We start from the raw sequence: 6,385 nt of genomic DNA on the forward strand, positions 1-6,385 counted from the left end.
TCATCTAAATTCTTATTTCTAAGGTAGTTCATGGGATCATTCCTGGAATTGGAAATTAGATTATATGATATTGGAACATATGACCTTGGAATTGGGTTTATGACATTGCTCTAAATTTCCACTCCATGTCCATAGTCAACACGTGTTGAATCTGCCTCCTGAAGTCTTTGTATTTGAATTTTTCCTTTCTGAACAATTAATTCGTCAAATTTTCTTTGGTACTAGTTGCAAGATATCAGACTGAACATATTATTATAGAGAACATTCATAAAGTGGTCAGTTGCCTAAGTAAAATTTGAGGCCTATCAAGAGAGAGAAAGATGATGAATTGGCTGTGAATGAAGTGTTCTTCATGTACCCAGCTAAACTGGGAAGTGGTTTGCCCCAGATGGGGTCCCTTTGTTCCCCAAAACCTGTGTCCATCTTTTGCTCCCTGACTTAGATACAAAAGTCAGCACAGCAAAAAAGGAGACAACATTTATTTTATTTTAGTAAAGGAAAACTCTGAGACATTATAGTGTCAGAATGATGACTGAATTAGAGGGAGATGAGCAATTCAAATGCTCTCCCTCATAAATCTCACTCAGAAGGGAAATACAAGACAGATAGTTTCACTTAGAGACAAGACTACACCAATCCTCAGAGACAGGACACATTGATACCAAAGTGACAAATGCAATTTCAGCTATAAGAACGCTCTGTCATCTGCCAACTGAGCCAATGAGTTGGCTAAAATGTAGGAAAGTGTAAAGAATTGAAATAAAAGCTCTAGCAGAAAAAAAGATTTGCAGAACAAAATCTGAAGTTAGCTCAAGCAATAAAGTCTTGGACCAGTGGTTTCTCCCTTAATTGCTTCTAACTTTGGGATAGCATCTTGCATTTCATACTGTTTTATCGTCAAATAGCTATTTGCAGGATAGAATAAGAAATTTGAAAAGAAGATGGAAAATATAGAAATGTGTTATGCAGTTATATTGCTTGCTTCTCTACAGAATTAATAATTGACATTTAATTTCTAAATGAGTTCAATGTCACTGTGGGTCATTTATATCTATCTTAATAATACCTGTCTTAGGTTGAAAACTAAGAGATTTTGTCAGAGATTTTGCCTACTACAAATTGTGAAGCAGGTGGTTTTCCCCCTCTCCATTTCTTCTTAATCCTCTTTTGGGTGTCAAGTGTCTCACTTGTTCATTTTTTATTACTCATAATTTTTTTATGTGCTATGTGTAAGGCAGGGTGCTGATGGTTAAGGGAGATGCAAAATGAATGAGGTAAATGGTATGAGTATTAGTTCTTCAGATCTTTCCTACATATAAATATAAGGTTTACCACTCTACTTTTCAATTAACTTTAGCAGAATTTCTCAAATTTTGATAGTATTTGCCATATCCTTGTTTCCAAAATATTTTTCTGTTCCTATTGCAATTTCTTCTTTGATGCATGTGCTTTCAGAAGTGCATGGCTTCAAAATATTCAGGAATGTTCTGGTTAATTTTTGTTGATTTTAACTTTAAATGTACTGTGATCTGAGAAAATATTTTCTATTTTAATTTCTTTGAAATGTGTCAAGGTTACTTTAAGAATAGCCTGAGGATATAGAAGAACAACAAACTCAAGTTTCTCCTTCTGGATGCTCACAACACAGACATCGTTTCTGTTGTCCAGATATATGTGTGAGAATTTCTCTCCACCAGCAAGTAAGCAATCAGTACCGCCATGGACACCAAAGGGGCATCCTCTCACTCAGTTCCATTCTGTTGCTATCCATCTGCAGATAGTGTTGGATCCCACAGGTTAAGGGCTCGGCTCCACAAGACTGCCCCACCTCAGATACCACTGGCAAGTCCAGGCCTCTGGAACTTAAGACTGACCAGCTACAAATTGAGGTTCCCAAGACCCCCTCCTTAAGCCTGATTATTATTATTATTTTTTTTTTCAGACAGTTCAGCCTTTATTTTTGAAAATAATTCTGTAGATTCCACTTTCTTCCATGAAACGGAGGTCAGGCAAGAAATAAAACACACAAATTCCTTTCCAACCTGCCATCTGCATCCTGATCTATAAGGACATGACAATATTTGGGGGAGGCTCAGCAGAATCTGATCCATGGATAGGGCTGTCCTGGTCTCAGCTACTCTAACTCACACGGAGAGAGACACCAGAAGCCAAAGCCTTCAAGGGGGAGGTGTGCACCAAACCCCAGGGAGAAAAGGACACAAAGAGCTCATTTGTCTCCCACCAAAGCCAGCATGGAACCCTCCTAAAGCAACAGGGAAGGGAGTGATTTTTAAAAGAAGGGGGAAGGATAGAGTCTCTTTGAAGCAAAAAGAAGGTAGTCTCACAGAGGCTTCCTCCTACACCTTTGCCCTGACATGAGCTAAGGAAGGGTTTTGCTCTTCCTTCTTCCACTTCTCATCTTAGAAATCATAAATTGTTAGGCTGCAGGGAATGAAGAGCTGAGAGGAAGTCAGGGTAAGGAGAGAGAGCTGGAAGCTGGAGGCAGTAAACCCTGGCAAATAACTCTCTACCCTACCCCTCATAATGAAATTCTTTTTGTTAGTCTCCTTTTGGCCACAAATATGTTCCCTTCTCACATAACCCAGTCCCACATTGGGAGTAGGTGGAGGAGGAGAATAGTACAGGAGGGCTCACGCCCTAGCTGAGAGAAGAGGCTTGATCAAGAGAGTTAGTTACCAACCTCTCTATAGATGACTTGGAGAAAACTCAGGACATAGACATTCCTAGTTCCAACAAGTCCAAGTCTCCCACTACCCCACAGTGGTTTCTTGCTTAATGCCCCCCTACATGCCCCAGAATGGTTCCCCATCTGACTCCCTTGAGAACGGGAGAATAAACCCTCACCTTATCATTTGTGCACTTGAATGCCACTCAAAAAAAAAAAAAAAAAAAAAAAAAAAAAAGGATAAAATGGACCCAAGAGGAAAACACAGACAGGATGATGCAGCCCAGGGACTGCTATCCTATCTCAGCTCATGATATGGCAAGGAAGGAACCAAAGAGGGAGAGCTAGGATCATAGCCATCCCAAGTCTGTGGGGGTGCCAGGTGGACAGGCGGCCCCGGAACTGGAAGGTGACAATGCCCCTGTAGCCAGCCCTGGGAACACCTGACTTGAGATCATCCATGACACCTAGAGCCTTGGCGAAGGCCTTGAAACTGTCCCTGCCTGTGTACTGCACTCTCACCTCACCCAGCTCCTTCCGATCTTTGGTCCTCACTTTCTCCACCTGTAGCTGAGGAGCGCCATAGACACGGGCAAGGAAATCCCGGTCATAGGCCTCCTGCTGCAGGTATGACAGGTCCAGCTGGGTGAAGGGCACAAACTGCTGGTTCAACTTGATGAACTTAAGATGCTGGTCAAAAAACTGCCCGTGGCTCACACCCTTACGGCCAAAGGTCATTGTTCTTGAGATCTCAGGGCGCACACAGGCCCGGCCCTTCCGTTGCTCAGGCCGGCGCATCCAGTCGTCCCAGAAGGCCTTAGGCCACTTGGGCTCTAGCTCATCCCACAATTCAGCCAACAGTAGCCAGCCCAGGCCAGGAAAAAAGTCTGTGCGGTACAGCAGCTCAGGCTTGCTTGAGTCCACCATCTGTTCCTTACCGTTGTCATTCCAAGCAGATACACACCAGAGAGAGGGGTCGTCCCTCAGCAGTGGATAAGTGGCCTGGAAGTACTCAAAGAAGTCTGGTGCCACCTCTAGATCATCCTCCACCACCACAGCTGCTGGGAACTTGAACTCATGGAATATCTGTCCCAGCGCCCAGCGGTAGTGCCTGGCGATCTTATAGTAGCCCTGGAACTTGCGGTGGTCCGGTTGCACAGCAATGTTGCTTAGGTCAGGCTGTTGGATGTGCGTGACTGCACTGCCATAAGAAGCAATGACCTGGGCTGTCTCCTCATGCCCACAGTCCTGGCTGACAATGATAGGGAAGTGCTCAGCTGAGGGTCGATAATGCAGCAGCTTGTCCAAACAGCGTCGGACAGTGCTGCGGTCACAGGCAATGACCAGGATGGGGATCACATCTGGCGGTGGGGTCACAGGCACACAAGGCCGGGCAGGAGGTGCCACAGTGGGCACCCTCCACCGCTGGCTCCATAAAGCATGGTGCTCCCTGATCTGCTGCAATAGCCACCGCTGACGTTCCAACTCCACCTCAGCATCCTGAGCCAGGCGGGTCACCTCCCGGGTAAGGCTGGCTGGGTCATCATCAAAAGCACTGTCCGAGGGCGGCCTGCCAGGCGCTGGGCGTGTCCAGAAGAAGAGGAGCAGCAGGGCGTTCCAGGCTACAAAGAGGATAGCGCCCCACAGCACAAGCCCTGCAGACTGCTTCTTCAGCATCCTGGCCCCCACAGGGGAGGGCGGGCAAACAGAGGACTCAAGGCTGCCCCGTTTCCTGGCTCTCTCGCCCAGTTCTAGGGTTGCTTCCTCCAGAATATGGGACTAGGAAGCAGCCATGTACCACCAAGCTCTGCAGTCCTTTGTTTAAATTCCAAGGCTATCCCCAAGAAGATAGGGCCTTTCTTCTCTGTTGCTTCTCTGGAGATCATGAAATCCCCATCCAACACTCCATTTTCAAAACTGGGAATCCAAATCAGATCCACCAAAGTGCAGCTTTTTCCTCTTATCCAGTTCCAAAGTCCATGGCTGAATGAACTCTGAGGAGGAGGAGTCTGGGGGGAAGGGGTGTGTCCAAGCCCCTCCCCCCCACACTGCAGACTTCAATGTCTTTCCCAGGGGTCTATTACATCCCTTCATTCAGCTGGTTTACTAAGCTCAGAGGGTAGTGATGGGCAGAATCCAGGTACTATCCCATCTTCTGTTCAGGCAGGGGAAGTCATCCACCCTGCGGACTGGTCCGTCTGTCTTCTGCTGGGATTCGTGAGAAGAAACAGGCCTTAGAATCCGCATGGCCCAGAAGGCTGATTTCTGTATTAACCTGGATCCCGCCCACCCTGTGCCAACCGGGTGCCACAGCCCGCCCGGGGTCGAAGTCCCAAGCCTGATTATTTTTAAAAAGTGGCTCACAGAACTGAAGAAGCAATTACATTTACCGGTTTACTATGGAGGACATTTTCAAGGGTGCAAATAAACTGCTGACTAAGGACAGACGTTGGGCAAGGTCTGGAAGGGTCCTGAGTGGAGGAGGTTTTGTCCATATGGAGTCAGGGTCCCTGGATGAGTTTGTATTCACTTTCCCCTGAGCTACCATGTGTTCCACGGTCCAGAGACTCTCAAGTTCTGTCCTCTGGGGTTTTATGGAGACTTCACTGCACCTGCATGATTGAAGCTGGACACCGGTGGAACTGTGATTGGACAAAAGGTTCTAATGCTAAGGGGCTGGGGCCATCCATCATGGCCTCTCCAGAGTCCTCCTGGCCTCTCTGTGAAAAAGGCCAGGGCCTTTTCTGAAATGGAGGTCTTATGATCTACTATCAGACAAAACAGGTCAGAGAATTTCTTTATGGCTAGTTCCAAGACAGGAAGGTGAGAGAAGATTATATTTTTATTTTCTATTACTCCCATTGGGGAAGAGAAACAGTATTTTCTGTGGTCTGCCTTGGGGGAAAAAGAAGCAGTAAAAAGGAGCACAGCAGAGGGACAGAGAAGAGGAGAGAGAGGTTTTACTCTCTGAAGGCTGCTTTCAGGGCCCAAACACCTTGACATTATCTTCACCTTTATAATCTGAAGCTACTCCAAGACAGACGACCAAATACTTTTTAAAAAGGTCTGATTATTGTTCTAGGCATTTAGGAATTAACAAGAGATAGGGGTTTTCTGAGCCAGGAACTGTGGACAAATATCTCAAAAGATCACAAATGGAAGATAGTTAATTTAGGTAAATAGTCTTTATGCCCTTGAAAAGACTATATTCCACAGTTGTTGGAAACCATACAAAGTGTCAATCAGGATAATTTTAATAAAAACATGATATTAAATACTGAATACTCCATGTCCTTCCTAATTCAGTCTGCTTTTCTTTTGAATACTGATGGTGGTATGTGAGAAAGTCCTCAATGATGGTGAATTTTTCCATTTGCCCTTTGAAATTCTTTCAGTTTTGCTTCATTAATATTGAAAATATATATTTTGTATACAATCCATAATTTTACCAATGAATTGCAACACGTGTCTTTGAGGAAAAAAATGCACTTGAAAATTTCTCTATAAGAAAACACAAGCAGTTCAGTTAGGCGGTGGCACAGATTTATCATGACTGGAACGTAGAGGAGAAGCTTGAGAAATTAAAAAGCAATTGATGTTTTGGGTGAGAAGAGTGATGTGAGCAGAGAGCTTTTAGATCTGAGTGTGGCTGGTTGTGTCATGCAGAGTGGACTTCACGGGAGAGGAAGAGATGAAGTG

At 45.0% G+C, this 6,385-nt stretch overlaps 1 pseudogene; it reads right to left on the minus strand.

The window, feature by feature from the left end:
• Positions 1–2,984: 2,984 nt before the first annotated feature.
• On the minus strand, positions 2,985–4,540 carry LOC124965351 (alpha-1,3-mannosyl-glycoprotein 2-beta-N-acetylglucosaminyltransferase-like; annotated as a pseudogene).
• Between the last annotated feature and the right edge of the window lie 1,845 nt (positions 4,541–6,385).

This window comes from Sciurus carolinensis, chromosome 15, assembly GCF_902686445.1.
Source record: "Sciurus carolinensis chromosome 15, mSciCar1.2, whole genome shotgun sequence".
Classification (NCBI taxonomy): Eukaryota; Metazoa; Chordata; class Mammalia; order Rodentia; family Sciuridae; genus Sciurus; species Sciurus carolinensis.